Below are 18,695 nucleotides of genomic sequence, written 5' to 3'. Positions count from 1 at the left end.
ACCATATTTGGAGAAAATACGTGTCTTGGTGTGAATCCAAGAAGGCTCCTACGGACGAATTTCAGTTGGGACGTTTTCTACATATTCTACAAGCTGGTGTGGATGTGGGCCTAAGGTTGGGTTCAATTAAAGTACAAATTTCAGCCTTATCGGTTTTCTTCCAAAAACAATTGGCCTCCCTTCCAGAAGTTCAGACTTTTATGAAAGGCGTGTTGCACATCCAACCTCCCTTTGTGCCCCCAGTGGCACCGTGGGTTCTTAGCGTGGTGTTGCAATTCCTTCAATCTCATTGGTTTGAACCTTTAGAGAAGGCAGAGTTGAAATTCCTCACTTGGAAAGTGGTCATGCTGTTGGCCTTGGCATCCGCAAGGCGGGTGTCTGGATTAGCGTCCTTGTCTCACGAGAGCCCTTATTTGATCTTCCATGAAGATAGAGCAGAGTTGAGGACTCGTCAGCAATTTCTTCCTAAAGTGGTTTCGTCGTTCCACTTGAACAAACCTATTGTGGTACCAGTGGCTACTGACACCTTGCTGGAATCAAAGTTTCTCTATGTATTCAGAGCTTTGAAAATGTATGTCGCCAGAACGGCTCTGTTTGTCCTGTATGCTCACAACAATATTTGGGCTCTTGCTTCCAAGCAGACTATTGCGCGCTGGATCTGTCATACGATTCAGCAGGCTCATTCTACGGCTGGATTTCCATTACCAAAATCGGTGAAGGCCCATTCTACCAGAAAAGTGGGTTCGTCCTGGGCTGCTGCCCAGGGGGTCTCGGCATTACAACTTTGCCGAGCGGCTACGTGGTCGGGATCAAACACCTTTGCTAATTTCTACAAGTTTGATACCCTGGCTGATGAGGACCTCATGTTTGGTCAATCGGTGCTGCAGAGTCATCCGCGCTCTCCCTCCCGTTCTAGAGCTTTGGTAAAACCCCATGGTTCTTGATGTGACCCCAGCATCCTCTAGGACAGGGATGGGGAAACTTCGGCTCTCCAGCTGTTGAACTACACATACCAGCATGCCTTGCAACAATTTTGCTATTTGGCCATGCAAAAACTGTTGCAGGGCATGCTGGGATGTGTAGTTCAACAACAGCTGGAGGGCCGAAGGTTCCCCATCCCTGCTCTAGGACGTATGAGAAAATAGAATTTTGGTACCTACCGGTAAATACTTTTCTCTTAGTCCATAGAGGATGCTGGGCGCCCGTCCCAGTGCATACTGTATCTGCAGTTTTTTGTTATGCTTCAACACATGTTTTTAGTCAGCCAGTTGCTGACGTTGTTCATGCCGTTGACTTGCGTTATGTTGTATGCCATGTTGTACGGCGTGCATGAAGTGTGAGCTGGTATGTATCTCACCTTAGTTTAACAATAAATCCTTTTCCTCTAAATGTCCGTCTCCCTGGGCACAGTTCCTATAACTGGAGTCTGGAGGAGGGGCATAGAGGGAGGAGCCAGTTCACACCCTTTGAAAGTCTTAAAGTGCCCATGTCTCCTGCGTATCCCGTCTATGATGTGATCCCAGCATCCTCTACGGACTAAGAGAAAAGTATTTACCAGTAGGTATCAAAATCCTATTTTTACATCTGCCCCACCTGCAGTGCACATGGTTTTGCCAATTAGAGAAAGATTTTGAAAACGCCCATTGCAGAAATTGCTAATGCATCGCAATATGCGGGTTGATCACAAAACCATACACAGTTATCAGAACATCGTAGATTTTTCCTATCTGCGCCAGGCAAGGTCGTCCATAATTTGTGCGACACAAACGCAGGAAGTGGTGATCGGTGACGGCAGAGGGTCTCCTTAAAAACTCCTGGGCACGCTTGCATTTTTTCAGACACAGCCACAAAACAGCAGGTTTCTGCCCAAAAACGCTAACTTCCTGTCAGTCAAACAGTGGCTGCATTGCGCTCATGATCTGTACATAATATATGTTGCTATTTTTGCTAACACACGTGCAATGCGAACGCTGCACCTACACATTCGTTCGATAATCAGCCGGATTGCGAATCACAAATTTTACAATCCTTTCTGAATAAGAGCATAGAGAGATTCTTCAAGAATGTATGAGATCAGTGGGTGTGGTAAAAGGATTGGGTGTAACCAAGTATTATAAAATAAGTGCACCATCAAATTTCAAGTTATCTTCCTGTAACCCTGAGAGAAACAAATGCTGTCTGTCTGTACAAGGGCGTGGTCTTTGGAATAAATTCTTTATTAAACTGAATCCAATTCAATCTGTTACTTTATACAACTTGGAAATAAACTATTCAACAGACATAGAGAAGCTAGCGTGAGGACATGGAGTTGCAGGTAAACGGGAAACTTTAGGAGGAAGGTTACTAAACACAGTGGGGTAAATTTACTAAGCTCCCGATTTTGACCGAGATGGCGTTTTTTCATCAAAGTGTCATCTCGGTCAATCTCGGTCATTTACTAAACACTAATCACGGCAGTGATGAGGTCATTCGTATTTTTTGTGAAGTTCATGTAAAAAATTACGAATGAATACACCATCGGTCAAATTACGCCTGTTTAGAGACGAATCTCGGTCATTTACTAACCATTCGTAATTGTATTTGCTGCCGTGAAAATGCTATTGCGGCCGCATAAAATTACGAGTCGCATTTTTTTGCTAAAAAAAAACGCGCCAGCCTTTTAAAATCGCGTTTACATGTGAACTTAATTATCCATTACTCCCACCTGATTTTTTGGGCCTATAAAAGTGTTTCAGCCACATTCTGAACTACTCTCACTCTGAAATGGCGGCTGTAGTGTGTGGCAATGGTTTTTTGTTGGCTGTGGGATACGTTAGACTGCTCCATGAGGCTTCCAGGAATCAGGACCAGGTAAGTGAACATGGCCAACAGGTTGTCCAGGTACCGCGGAGGCTGCGCCAGCCTCGTTTATTTAGAGGGCGTTTAAACTTAAATGCATTGTCCGATGATAGGGTCATACAGATGTTCCGCCTAAATAGAAACAACATTTTCCACCTGTATGACCTTGTCAAACTGGGCATAGACCCTGAGACAGCACGCTCTCGCTCTGTCTCAGGCCTACACAAACTCCTGGCTGTGTTACACTTTATGGCTACTGGGAGCTTCCAGGCTGTGGCAGGCGACGTCATTGGGATCTCACAGCCCACCTTTTCAAGATATTTGATGCAGGTGAGTCTAAAAATACCTATGCGGTTATGGCTAAGTGTTGCTTGTGTAAGTTTAAACACCACAGTATTGTAGAGAATACCTAACATGACACTCACCTTAGCTTCTTTAATGTCCACTCAGGTTTTGGATGTGTTGGAGCCACACATTAAAGCCTCAATCTGCTTCCCTACTGAGGAGTTGGAGTGGAGTGCTGTCAGGGTAGCTTTCTATGAGCTTGCAGGCATGCCCAATGTGCTTGGGGCCATAGATTGCACACACGTTCAGCTGAGATCACCTAAGGGCCGCCAGTATATCTATACTAATAGGCATCTTGATCAATCAACTAATGTCCAGGTGGTCTGTGATGCAAAATTAAAAATTATGAGTGTTGTTGCAGGTTACCCTGGTGCCTGCCATGACTCCTTCATCCTCAGTCAGTCATCGCTCTTCGATAAATTTGAGGAGGGACAAATGCCTGATGGCTGGCTGTTGGGTATGTTGAAAATGTTATGTGTGTATGTCTTTTAACCACAGGCTAGATTTTGGAGGAGGTGTTTGACTAATCTAACATATGTCCTAATGTTGACTATATCTGTTTTTCAGGTGATGGGGGTTACGGCTGCTACTCTTGGCTCCTTACTCCATTGTCCCAACCTGATTCTCCTGCTGAACACAGTTATAATCATGCACATAAGGCTACGCGGAATGTGATAGAAAGATGTTTTGGGGTGCTGAAGTCACGTTTTCGGTGTCTTGATAAATCTGCTGGCCTTTTGTTGTATAGTCCCTCAAAGGTGACTAGGATTGTGTTCTGCTGCTGTTTTCTCCATAATCTGTGTTTAAGTCAAGATCTTGCACATGGTGAGGGAGAAATCAGTCAGCAAGCAGAGGAGTTAGAACTATCTGGTGACAGTGTGAGTACAAATGTAGGGAGGCAGGTACGGCAACAAGTGATCCAGCGTTATTTTTCAGGTAAGTTTTATTAGGCTGTAATTATCCTTCACTAAACACTTTGCTCTACTTTCTAGTGTGTGTTTTGTTACTTACTGTTTGTTGTTTATAGTGGTGTGTCCATTGTGCTTAGTTGATGCTAAAAAAAGATTTACACTCATTACCCTTGAAAAACATAACTCCATACATACACACCAGCTTCATACATTTTGGAGACGGACACAGGAATGTGTTTTGTATTCTAATTATTTTTTTGTTTGGTTAAAAAAGTTTACTTTTTTTTTTTTCTCGTGTGTGTGCTTAATGTATCCTCAATTCATATATTTTCAGACAACTAGGTTGTCTAGACCATCCACTAAGACCTTATTTTTTTAAAGTAAAGCACCTTGAGCAATTGAAGACGTAACATAACATTGATTGTTGGGGAAAACATGTAAACTCCAAACAAACTAACATCATCCAAAGTCGACTGGGTATATTCTTGCTTATGTTTTTTTTTTCAAAATTTAAACACCAGATAACTGAGGTGATCTGGGCTCATCACTCAGCGAACTCGCCAGTAGTGCCAGTGGTGGCTGGGGTGACACTGCCGATAGCCTTCGCCTGGGTGGGGATGATGGAGGTGCTGAATCAGAGCCAAGACGCCGGCTCTTAGTTGGCCTCCTGGGTAAGTGGGCCGAGACCTGTGATGGCCGCCTTACACGATGTCGGCTTCCAGAAGCAGAACCTAGGTGCCAAATTTGTAAATAATATTTTGTACTTCTATGTGTTTACAGAATATGTGACTACAGTGAAGACTTACCTGCAATACCGGCATCATCATGACTGGTCTGAGGCCTGTCTGGCCGGCTGGTGTGTGTGACTGTGTAAAAAGTCACACCAACATTATTACCCTGTTTTTTTTTAAACTACCCAGTGAAAACCATTAATGTACTGTAAGCATATATTTTTTTTGGTAGCCACAACAAAATTAAGCTTAAGAGCTTCTATATTTGTGATTTAGAGTTGAATATCAAAATGTACTTCATGTGGCACACAATAAATTTATAAGCTGAACAATTTGTGACTCACATATTGCAGAGATTCTGTCCTTTCCAGTTTACAAATAGTGTAATGTTTTTAATTTTGGGTTTTTTTTTTGTTAAAATTTTTTGAAAAAATGTTTGTTTTTTAAAAACAAACACACATGTCCCAGCATTAACGGCAAAAATATTTTGTATTTTTTTTTTTTCTTTTCTCAAAAAATAAACTGCACATGTTTATTTCAAACAAATACTGCAAGGAGAAAAAACAAACCAAAAAAACAGTGTCCCGACCACGAACTGAAAGGGGAACCATGTTTGCCCATGGGTGACCTTTACCCGAATGCCAGAAACCCACTTTGAGTTATGCCTAAGTGGGTTTCTTCAGCCAATCAGGTAGTGCCACGTTGTAGCACTCTCCTGATCAGCTGTGTGCTCCTGTCCTCACTGACAGGCAGCACACGGCACTGTTACAATGTTGCGCCTATGCGCTACCTTGGAACCAATGATGGTAACTTTCTTCCCTGCGGTGGACCTAAAGTGACGTCACCGCAGAGCAGAAAGTTCACCGCATTGGTTAAAATGTAGCGCATATGCGCAACATTGGAACAGTGCCGTGTGCTGCCTGTCAGTGAGGACAGGAGCACACAGCTGATCAGGAGAGTGCTACAACGTGGCACTCCATGATCCCTTAACATGTGTTGGCAATTGTTCATTACTCACACCTGACGTTTGGTACTTTTAAAAGGGGACACAACACATTTCTACACACTCTAAATCTGAAATGGCTGCTACTGTGTGTGGGTCTGCTGTATTGTTTGCTGTAGGATACTTGTCACTGCTTCCTGATGCTACAATAAAACCAAGGCAGGAAAAACAACTGGGTCTGCAGGTTGTATATGTTCCGAGTAGGCTGGCCATGCTTTTTAGCTTATATTGTCCAATGTAACTGCAAAAAACTTGATGTTGACCATGTTATGCAGATGGACACACTAAATGTTCTAAGTGTTTTTCCACGGTATGATTTGGGCAAACGGACCCTACACCCTGACACAGCACACTCTCGCCCTGTCACAATATTCATCTTGGACTATACATTACTGTTTTTTGTGTTTGTGTGTTGCAAATTAACCAATACACATATTTTGATTAGATAATTTATTGAAAAATACTGAACAATATATTCTGAACACATATATTTTACTTGCAACTGGCCAGCATATGATGTGCAGTACAGATTATCTTTTCTTTTTTTGGGTGCTGGGTGCAGAGGCTTGTGGTTGTTCGTGGGTGCGGCTTCGACTTGATCGTCGAACTGGTGATTGTACTGGTGTTTGGCTAGGGGTTGTTGTGCTTGAGCTTGTGGCCACATGTTGTTGTGCCATTGCACTAAAATTTTGGCACAAAATATTTAAACTGGCCGTTAGCTGGGTATAAGCAGCTGTATTGTTGGCAATGGTTCGCGACAAATTGTCATTTATGACTTGATTATGCTGGATAATCTGTATGAGGGTTTGGTGTTGGCGCAGTTGCTCATCCATGATGCGCTGATGGGTTGCCTGCATTTGAGAATTGTCTGCCCTCATCTGCTCCATTGTGTTTGCTATCCGCCCTACCTGCACGATGAGTCTGGCAGAGTTGCGGCTAACTTTAGGCAAATGATGGGGCAAACTAGACAGGTGTTGTGTTTGTGTGTTGAGACACGCAGAGTGGTGTGCCTGTTGTGCGGCCCAACTTGACCAAAACTCTGGCGGAATTTGGCTTGTCCCTGGTGTTGAGGTCATTTGTTGAGTCTGAGAAGCTTGCGGTTGGACTGGATTGTCCTCAGTCATGTTTGGCTGTGTTTGGTCGATGGGCTGCAGGTGTAGAGTATACGTCTCCTGGCCATGGGACTGCTGGCCCTCGTCACTCATGATGGCCGGATCTGTATGGGGTGGGACACAGGAAATATTTTAGACATATGTAGCATTGGTCTTACAATATTTGTCATGCAACATGCATTACTTCATAATATACATTTAAAAGCTAAATGGTTAACTTCTTAAACGTTACTATGTTGGTTACCTCTTAGTGAATTGATGTGGCTATAAACTGATACTACTAATTTGTGAATTTATGGAGACAATTGTATGTTTCACATTCTAAATTATTGTATACACTCCATGTAGTCTTTTTTTATGTCTCAAAGTTATTTTAAACAACATTCTGAAGGTTCCTTTGGCACAACACAAAAAAATATAACCATGTTTGCCACATTAGAATCAGACATTGGGCATGTCAGTCAGTGTATTTAGTAAAGAAGTACACTAAGATTGTGGTCAAAAAATGTCAACTTAACCAGGTTATTTAATGTTGGTTTTTGCCGTATGTATTGATTTGGTTTGTTTGGTTTTTTTTTGTTCAAATTTAGTTTCAAATTTTTTTGGAAGTTTGGAGTGTTGTTGAGCATATTTTTCAAATTAAATTTGTGTTTCAGGACACTGTAATTTCACACATATCATCATAACAATACGCTAACAGCATCTGCTTGCAGTCGATTATTAAAGCAAAGTTGCTTACAATTTTTAAGCAATTTTTTTCAAAACTAACACTGGGGCAGATGTCAATACCTGGAGAAGGTATAAGTCATTTCTAAAGCAGTGATAGGTTCAAGGTGATAATGACACAAGGCAAGCATGTCCAAAATGTGGAGTCTAAAAATTACAAAAAATTTTGTACTGCTGCCTTTATCATCTTTGACCTAACAGTGTTTTGTCAGTTCCTTATGCCTTCACCTTGTTTTTACTCAAACAAAATAAAAACATTACAAACATTACTCACCAGACAACTGTGGGGAATGTGGATCTACACTTAGGGGGCTTGCCAAAAGTGCCAGTGGTGGCACCGCAGCCACTGCAGAGATGCGCCTTTGGGGGGGTGATGCAGGTGCAGCAGCAGCAGTAGGAGCGTGGACACGGGGCCTCTTGGGTGGCCTTGTAGCCACAGTAAGGCTGGCCTGTGATTGTGGCCTTTGTGTGCGTGGAGCAGACGAAGAACCTGTGTGATAGTATTGACATTACATTTCATGTGTTTTATGTTAATGGCTAAGATGTGGGTACAGAAATAACTTACCTGCATTCCCACCATCATCAGCTCTAGGCAGGGTTGGCTGTGGCCTGGATGTGCTGCTTCTCTGGCGTACTGTACAAATAAGAATAATGGCGATATGAACATAATTAGACTACTTAAAACACATATGTTGTAGCTTTTCAAAAACACAATATTGCATGATTTTAAAAAATGATTTTAAATTTGTTTTAAAAATTACAAACACAAATAGTTGGTTTTGATAAATATATAAACTTAAATTTTACAACATACAAAAACCTCACAAAACAAGGCAAATTGTTTGTGTTTCCAGAAAAAGCACAACAAAAATTTGAGTCTAATTAGTACAAAAACATAACTAACACACACAATACACCAAGCAACCACAACCTGTGTCTGACAATATGTAGTGCAACTACACTTCCCAGCATGTCCACCAACACATTTGACAGTCCCTAAGTTTAAACATTATAACAGGCATGATGGGACTTGTAGTTGGACAACAGATGGAAAAACACAGGGTGGATTGGCCTGCACTACATCACCAACCCATTTGTGGACCAACACACAGGAAACATTTTCCAACAAAAGTACAAAGCACAGATGTGAAAAATTATAGATATAAAATAAACTCACCATCCGCACTTGGCCGGTCCGAATCTTGGACATGAAGTGCAGAAACCACCTCTGGCGGAATCAGCGGACGTATTGGCTCCTCCCAATCTTTATAAGACGCTCGGAAGGGGGGTCCTCCCCCGGTTTGCCGAGCAGATTTTGCCTCCTTAGCCATCTTGGCCTTCACACGGCGTTTTATGTCATAGAAACGTTTCCTACAGGTGTCCTCGGTCCGCCTCACCACACCCTCACTGTTCACAGCAGCAATAACCTTCCCCCACAGGACACTCTTCCTGCGGGTCGACACCTTTGATGCATCTGAACCAAACAACTGGCGCTGATGCTTCATCAGCTCCCGCACCAGAGCCATGTTTTCTGCGTAACTAAACTTTACATTGCGGCCCGTCCTTGTACTGGTGCGTGGCTGCGGAGCCACAACACCATCACTATCAGTATCACTAGAAAACGCAGCCGCAACCTCACCCTCCTCCTCACTAACCTCCTCCCTCTCACTCACCTCCTCCCTCTCACTCACCTCCTCCACCTCACTCACCTCCTCCCTCTCACTCACCTCCTCCACCACACTCACCTCTGACTGTGACATAATCTTAAGACAACACAAAAAACACAGAGAAAAAAAAACAAATAACACACTCCTCCACTACCACTACACACCACACACACGCAAACAAACACTCACTCACTCACAAACAAGGACTATAGACGAAAAGAAAAGACAAAATACAAAAAAGTTAACAGACTTTTAAATAACAGAACAACAAGTATGACAAAACAACTTACACACACAGTACAGCACTCACCAATCACAAAACTCCGCCTCCAAACCACAAAAAACTCCACAGAACTCTCCAACACCAACAACACCTTCCTCTCTCCTCTCCACTAGCTAAACCCACGAGGTGCGGTCGGTTTGGGGCGTATTTATAGTCAAGTACACAGACACTCCTCCACCACGAATACAACCAATCACGGACAAGTGACAAAAACGAAACTTAGGAAAAAAACGCGGCAGTAATGGAAAAACACTGCCGTAACAGACATGTGACGCATTCGTAAAAAAACACAATAAACACGGCCGCAAAATTACAAAATCGGCCGCATTATACACCAGAAAACCACGAATGACATCGACATCGGACAACACCAAAAATACGAATACGACAGCTTAGTAAATCCATCGTAATCAATTCAAAAAGTTGCAGGTTTACACTGTCGATGTCATTCGTGAATGAACTTTAACCATTTTTCGGAAAATACGAATGTTAGTAAATGTACCCCAGTGTCTGGACTGTAGGTATAAGAAAAATAGGGAATGTGGGAGATTGTACTTTGTACACATTTGTTGATAGGAATAAATAGTGCCCCAAGATTTCCTGAAATGCTGGAATACCTTTATCTTTCCATGTCTGATAGTGAGCTATTGTGAGAGAGTAAGAGGTCAGGGTTGCCTGAAAATGGAACATATCTGGAACAATGCTGATCTGTATGTAAACATGTATTAATAGTCACCCAAGTCTTATAAGTGTCTGTAAATAAAATATGTGACAGTATACCTCTAGGACGTTATGTACGGGGCAGATGCAGAAGGGCGGCAGGAGAGAATGGTGAAAATAGCTCTTCCTCTAATGGTAAACTAGTGAAACGAGACAATTGTGAACAGTGGGAAATATAAGAAAATGCTTATTTAGAAAACATCTGAATATCTTGGAGATGAAGGCCTCCTCTAGACTTTGGTTGAATCATCTTTAGTTTGGAAAGTCTAGGATTTTTTCCTTTCCATATACATTTAGAAAAGGCTTTCGTCCACCGAAGGTCATCTAATCTTGAAAGCACCAGAGGGAGCATTTGTAAAGTTATAAGCAAGTTTAGGAAATAAAATATTTTTAACCACTGCTATCCTTCCCATTAATGACAGAGGCAGATCCATCCTATCCTATCAATGCCTCGGAGAAGCTGTCAGAATACATTTTATGAATGGAAGGGGAAATAAAAATACCTAATTTTCTCTTACGTCTTAGAGCAGTGATGGCTAACCTTGACACTCCAGCTGTTGTTGAACTATACATCCCAGCATGCCCTGCATCAGTTTTAGCATGGCCAAATAACAAAACTTTAGCAGGGCTTGCTGTGATATGTAGTTCAACAACAGCTGGGGTGTCAAGGTTAGCCATCACTGTCCTAGAGGATGCTGGGGTCCACATTAGTACCATGGGGTATAGACGGGTCCACTAGGAGCCATTGGCACTTTAAGAGATTAATAGTGTGGGCTGGCTCCTCCCTGTATGCCCCTCCTACCAGATTCAGTTTAGAAAATGTGTCCAGAGGAGCCGGTCACAGCTAGGGGAGCTCCATAGGAGTTTTTCTAGTTTTATTATTTTCTTTGAGTTAGGCACAGGGAGGCTGCTGGCAACAGCCTCCCTGCTTCATGGGACTTAGGGGGGAGTAGTGTCCAACCCAGAGAGGTTAATGGCCACTATCTCCACTGACAGGACAGTGAGCTTTTGAGGGTGATGATCGTTAGCCGCCCGAGGCAACCGCTCACTCCCGCAGCATACCGCCACCCCCAAACAGCCAGAAGATTCCGGAGGTGAGTGTGGCGGCAACAGTGGGAGCGCAGTACTGACACTGCGCTCCGGAGGCTCAGCGGTACACAGTGCGGCGCTAGGGGGGGGGCCCTGAGTCATTGCAAATACCCTAAACTGGTCACTCAGGCTATCAGGGACCTTGGTAGCGCTGCTAGCACCATACCTCCGGCCAGTATAAAGATTTCACAGTGTGGGAAGACGCGCCGTGTTCGGGGGGGCGGAGCTTCTCAGCGGATCCAGCAGCTCATCAGCGCCATTTTATCCCTGCAGATTTGTAGACTGAGACGCTGACAGGGAGCACTGTCCCTCTACACAACTCAAACTATCCTGTGTGATACCAGGGGGTTGTAGAAGGGGGGGCGGTAGTTTACTGTGCAGTCTATTAAGGGTACACAGTCAGCGCCAGGTATTTAATTTATAACTGCCTGATATAGCACTGTTTGTCTGCTGGCTCCAAACTCTGTGTTCCTTTGAAGGTAATTCGGGGAAACTGTGAATGATATTTTCCTGTGCGTGTGTATGCAAGTGTCTCACATAGCCATGTCCAGGGACTCTGTGTCTTAAGTTGCAGAGGAAGTATATTCTCCAGAGGAATCCATTCCATGTACTCAGGAATGTAATATCATGTTTCAGGCTTCTGAATCTGAGCCCCAATGGCTGGCTTCCATTAAGAGAATGATATCAGATTTCTACTAGGGTAGCCCATACTGAGACTGAAACTTAGGTTTTAAAGAAATCTATGGAAGTTTGGTCAGGTTCTGTCCCTAATACTTAGAAATCCCCAAGCATTTACCCAAAGAAACATGCACTTGCCCAGATTATGCAGGCCGACACGGATACCGACATGACATGGCGGATGGTGATGGGGATGTGCTTAGGGGGGTGGCATCCCTTGCAAAGGGGGTGCAGCTCATGATTGAGGCCATTAGGTATTTGTTACACATTACTGACACATCACCTGAGCAGGTTGAGGAGGCTTACTTCACAGACAATAAGAAAGGCTCGCTAATTAATGAAAAGTCCTGGGAAACCCCGGAGAAAAAATTCCAAGTCCCGAAAAGGGTTCTGGTTGCTTTTCCCTTCCCTGAGGAGGATAGAAAAAAATGGAAAAACCCATCCATAGTTGATGCATCTGTCTCCAGACTGTCAAAAAAGGTGGTTTTACCTGTCCCTGGATCTACCGCGTTAAAAGAACTGGCTGATCGTAAGATTGACACTACGCTCAAATCCATATACACTGCTTCAGGAGTGGTGTTAAGGCCCACTATTGCCTGTGCATGGATTTCCAAAGCCATAGTAAAGTGGTCTGGCACATTACTAGAGGACTTAGATACGATGGATAGAAGTGACAATGAACTGTTTTTACGTAACATACATGATTCTGCTGGTTTCATGGTGGAGTCCATGAAGGGCCGGGTACTCTGAATGCAAGGATATCTTCCATGGCTGTCACAGCACGCAGGGGACTCTGGCTACGCCAATGGTCTGCAGACGCGAAATCCAGGAGAAGTGTTGAGAACCTACCCTTCACAGGTCAGGCCCTATTTGGGGAAGCGCTAGATGCGTGGATTTCCGCGGCAACCGCAGGTAAGTCGACCTTTCTTCCCTCAGCTGCTCCTTCTGCGAAGAAACACTTTTCTCATACGTCCTAGAGGATGCTGGGGACTCCAAAAGGACCATGGGGTATAGACGGATCCGCAGGAGCTTGGGCACACTATAAAATACTTAAACTGGGTGTGAACTGGCTCCTCCCTCTATGCCCCTCCCCCAGACCCCAGTTAGACTTTGTGCCCAGGAGTGATGGGTCACACACTAGGGGAGCTCTACTGAGTTTCTCTGAAAGACTTTGTTAGGTTTTTAATTTTCAGGGAGACCTGCTGGCTACAGGCTCTCTGCAGCGTGGGAGTGAGGGGGGAGAAGCAGGACCTACTTCTGTGAGTTTCAATGCTCTGCTTCTCGGCTACTGGACACCATTAGCTCCAGAGGGTTCGATCACTTGGTGCGCCTAGCTGCTTGTTACCAGAGCCACGCCGTCACTCCCTCACAGAAGCCAGAAGAAAGAAGTCGGGTGAGTATAAGAAAATCAGAAGACTTCAGGACGGCAGAAGACATCAGTAACGGAGGTACAGTGGTAGTGCTGCGCTCCCTGCTCCCACACAACGGCACTCACAGGGTGCAGGGCGCTGGGGGGGGAGCGCCCTGGGCGGCAGGTTACTGTTGTTTTTTAATTTGACTGGCTTTAAAAATGTGTTCGGTGCCTGGGCACTGCGGCTCATTCCCCCGCCAGCAGGGTAGAGCGTGCTTCGCGCCTAGACCCCCCGCCGCCGGCGTCCACGGGTGCAGGGCGCTGGGGAGGGAGCGCTCTGAGCAGCATTATACAGTAGGCGTGTGTTAAAGCGCTGTGAAACTTTTTCTAACCGCGGCCGGCTTCCAGGGTCCCTGGCGCCGCCCGTACTACGGTGGTCCCGCGCTGATGCTCCCACACACCAACGCTGTACCTGGGTTCAGGGCGCAAGGATGGGGCGCCCTGAACGGCAGTTGTAGATAAGTATATGGGGTATTTACTCCATATATGAGCCCAGCCAGTATATTTCGGGTAAGGGGCGGAGCATAGCCTCTCGGAGTGTCGGCGCCATTTTCTTCAATATCCCCACCAGGACTTGCTTTATAGTAAGATGGTGGGGGAAGGGGGGGGGGGCACTGTGGTTTTAATGCTATAGGGGTTTCATATAGCATTAACTTTAATAATGGACACATAGTCTGTGTTGTAATACATAGTGTCACTGTTTCCCTATTTGTTTACCCACTATCAGTTAGTCTACACATGTCGGCAGGTGTGAGGCATTAGTCACGAGCTGCTGTGCGGATAACTGACGGCTTAGCCGGTGTGGGACGATACTTGATTCTGAAAATTAAGTATTAGCAGATTGGTGTCTGTGTGAGTAGATCAGTAAACACGATAGGGAAAGATATATTTCCTGGGTAAAGAATTATCAGGCTGTCATGGCCTTGTACCTGTACATATATTTATATATGTATATTTATAGGTATATGTGGGGGGAGTGTTATCAAAATTGTGTTTATAGGCCTCCCTCAGACCCCCCCGGGGTTCCGTAGTTATTAGTGTCTTTACCCTCTTACTCCTCCTTGCTGTCGATTTTTAATAAGTCTTTGTCGACTATAACGTTCCCGGTAGATTCAGATCGGGGGCATGTCAGTACATGGTCATACACAGTCGCAACACATTTATGTTCCCAGAGACTTGACGGGTCGGGACAATCCACTTGCGTATAGGTTATATCTATGTGTATATATATATATATATATATATATGTAGATATGGGTTATATATGCATAGTTAGGATATGTGTTTTATTGTGTATTTAAGGATGTATATCCATGAATGCTGAAATAATGGTATTCTTCTCATGTGCTGATTGCTCTATTGATTAAGCTCTAGATTGGCCGTGACGAGTTGGTTTCGATCCTCTCAAGGAGTCCGAATATTATTCTCTTCACAACGCGGAGAGAAAATCATGACAGTCAACTCTTGGTCAACGCAGAGCCCGGTCGCAAAGGATCATGCACAGGCAGCTAAGTGACATTTTTATTTCTATTCTTTGTACTTATTTGCAATGCATGCATTGGAGGGAGTGTTGTGTTCGGGTAGGCATCCGACAAGAGCGGCCTACCCAGAGTGGGTAAGCTTGCCTATGTTTATTATATTGTATAACATTAGCCTACAGCCACACCACCCTGAACACGCCCTATCTCGTCTGTTCTCGGAAGCTAAGCAGGGACAGGCCTGGTTAGTACTTGGATAGGAGACCGCCTGGGAATACCAGGTGCTGTAGGCCTAACAGCAGGCTGCAAAGTGACTGGAAAAATGCGGGAAATGTCTCCAGGATGTGCTGGTGGGAGGTATACAGCTGTTTGGTGTGGCATCTGGTCAGTCAATTCTGGCGGATACCACTAGTAAATTTAACTTCGTGGGTTAGCCTCCTTCGCAACGGTGACGCATGTTTTTGTGGAATGCAGTCGTTTTAACCGGTGCAATACCGTTCCTTTCTTTTCATTTTCTGTGCAGACAGTGGAAGGTGAAAAGGTAAGTGTTCTGCAGCCTTGTTAGGTTCGCAGAAGTGGATGTCGTTTCTGTTTCCACTACATCCACCTTTTATTGCTGAGTCTATCGGGCGGGTCCTCACTCCTGTGAGCACTCATCTACTAAATTTCAGCTAATCCAGCAATAGTATAGGACCAGCGAGTTATTGACAGAATCCACACATCCTTCCTTACGGTTGTTTCCGTTACTGTGGTTTCTACTTGATCTTGCCGTTCCCCTCTGGAAGGGGAGGTAGTACGCGACATCATACAAAGGTGCGTCAAGTTCAGGACATTGTCTGTTTGTCCCTGTATCAATGTGCAAATTGTCGTCTCTCTCTGACTGTTCTTCAGCACAGGGGTTGACTGTTGTTCCCAACGACGAAGAAGTCGACAGGGGGTTTCAGAATAGATACTGACCGGTTAAGGTGGGTGTTTTTCCTGTAGAAAGAGGTCTGAGGATCCAGAGTTGGATCGACTTTGAGGTGACATCTCATCATTACTTTGCTGTAAATAGAACAGATGGGTGTGGCCTAAGAGGTCTTTTTCGGTAAGCAGGGCTAATACCGGAGTGCTGTTCAAGAGAACAGTTGGAAAGGTGATCCGGGTCTCACATGCGCTCGCACCGGAATATAATCCTATCGGCCAGGACATCGCTCCTGTGGTGTCTGCTCGGTTCTTTGTTTCTAGAGGAATGAAGGTTCGGAATCCAGATTTGGATCCTGGTGGCCGTGTATACTGATCTCTGAAAATGGGGAGCAGTCCTTGGCAAGCAACATATTTCCAGAGGATAAGTTCATGTTGGGAAGCTTGTCTGTTATAAGCTTTCTTAAATTAAGGGTTTTAGACAAAAGTATTCTTCGTGTTCTACCCGTGTTAGTTTTGCCAGAGGACTTGTCAGCAGTGGTGTAAGTAAGCTGCTAGGGCGCAACAAGGAAAGAGCGGAAATGGCAGAAGGTACACAGTTTGCTGTTACGTGGGAAGTCTGGAGAAAGCTGTGTTAGCAGTCTTCGGTCCTCCGTAAGCGACGGAGAAATAGATTTTCTTCGCGACACGATATCCAGTTGGGAAACTAGTGTCATCATCGAGAAGTTTTCCCAGACATGACAAGTCTTTGTGGAGTGTCGCATTTGGACATGTTGGCGTTTCGCCTCAACGAGAGGCCTCCAGGAGATGGTTCCAGGTTAAGGGACACTCAGGTTATAGCGGTGGACATCCTTGTGCCACCGTGAGTGTTTTTAGTCGGTCTAGGTGGCCTCTCCGCTTTCACCATTCTGACAGTGGTAAGCGTAAGATATTCAAAGGTTCCGATGATCCTCTGAAATCCGGTCTAACCAGAGAGGGTTGGCTATCCACTTTTCATGGTTTACTCATAGACAACAAGATCGGGGCATGTATCAGGACTTACCGCGGCTGCGTCTAACGGCGGTTCGGTTGAAGGTTGTATCCTATGCCGAATAGGGGTTCCCAGTGAAGTCGTTCTTCAGCTCTTCCGGCTTGGAAAGAACTGACGGCACAGCGTTACAACTGTGGTTGGAGTAATTATGTGTCTCGGTGTGTATCCAGGAAGGCTGCTATGGAGAACTTTCACCTAGGTCTTGCTTATCCTATACGTTACAAGCCGATGTAGAGGCAAGACTGTTAAGTTTCTTTACGAAATTTCTCTCTTGGAAAGTGGTCAGGCTTTTGACTTTGACGTCCGCAAGGCGGGGGTCGGAAGTGGTGGTTTTGCCTCATAAGAGCCTTGTTTGATCTTTCAGATGGATAGAGAGGAATTGAGTAATTGGTTGGTAGTTCTACCAAGAGTGGTTTTCTGGGTTTCGCTGAAGTCAGCCTATTTTGATGCCGGGAATTACTTTGGCATTAGCTGGTTAAAATTCCCTTGATCTAGTCAGGGTTTTGAGTATGCAAGTCATCAATTTGGCTCAGTTGGGAGTAACAGAGGCCCTATTTATCTAGTATGTCCCCAACTTACTCTGGGAGACTGCATTTTGTAGTTTGTTACTTGCTGAATCTGTGATGCGATTTGGCATGTTTGTTCTACGGCTATTTTGCAGTCACCGAAGTCGGTAGAGATTCCTTCTTTTGGAAAGATAGGATTTTCTTGGGCGAATGCTCGAGGAGTCTCGGAGGTTCAACTTTGCCGAGCGGATTCTTGGTCAGGGTCAAAAGCGTTTGCAATACTTTACAAGTTTGATACCCTGATTTTTGGGAACATTATGTTTGCTCAGTCGGTGCTGCAGAGTCGTTCGCACTCTCCCGCCCGTTTTGGAGCTTTGGTATAATCCCCATGGTCCTTTTGGAGTCCCCAGCATCCGCTAGGACGTATGAGAAAATAGGATTTTGGTACCTACCGGTAAATCCTTTTCTCTTAGTCCGTAGAGGATGCTGGGCGCCCGTCCCAGTGCGTACGGTGTCTGCAGTCCTTGCTTTTTGTTACACCCTGGTGGTTTATCTTTTTTCTGTCTGGTGGTTGTTACCACTGTTCATATCATAGCATGAGGGGTCGTATTTTTGCTTCGGTGGACACGCGGGTTGTGTTACATATTCTCGCAGCATGTGGCTGTGTTTTGTTCATGCCGTTGGCTGGTATTCTATTGAATGCCACGTTCTACGGTGTGTTTGAGGTGTGAGCTGGTATGACACTTACTGTGTTTATAACATTAAATTCTTTCCTCAAAAATTGTCCATCTCTCCTGGGCACAGTTCTAACTGAGGTCTGGGGGAGGGGCATAGAGGGAGGAGCCAGTTCACACCCAGTTTAAGTCTTTTATAGTGTGCCCAAGCTCCTGCGGATCCGTCTATACCCCATGGTCCTTTTGGAGTCCCCAGCATTCTCTACGGACTAAGAGAAAAGGATTTACCGGTAGGTACCAAAATCCTATTTTCTTCATCACCATCGCAGTCCTTTCGGATCGCAAAGACAAAGAAGTCCAAGCCCCCTACTACCTTTAGAGGTGGTCGAGCAAAATCCAAAAAGCCTGCGCCTACAGGTTCCCAGGACCAGAAGCCTGCTTCTGGTTCCTCAAAATCCTCAGCATGACGGTGGACCGCACAGCCTGGAGAACGGGCTGGTGGGTGCGAGACTCAGACATTTCAGCCACGTCTGGGTGTCGTCCGGCCTGGATACAGGATATTGTGTCCCATGGGTACAGGCTGGAGTTTC

General features: G+C 44.9%; 1 pseudogene; it reads left to right on the top strand.

Annotated features, from left to right (window-relative positions):
- Positions 1–15,166: 15,166 nt before the first annotated feature.
- On the top strand, positions 15,167–15,285 carry LOC134890920 (5S ribosomal RNA; annotated as a pseudogene).
- Positions 15,286–18,695: the final 3,410 nt, after the last annotated feature.

This window comes from Pseudophryne corroboree, chromosome 3 (assembly GCF_028390025.1).
Source record: "Pseudophryne corroboree isolate aPseCor3 chromosome 3, aPseCor3.hap2, whole genome shotgun sequence".
NCBI classification, from domain to species: domain Eukaryota; kingdom Metazoa; phylum Chordata; class Amphibia; order Anura; family Myobatrachidae; genus Pseudophryne; species Pseudophryne corroboree.
This window is presented reverse-complemented; position numbering and strand designations above follow the sequence as displayed.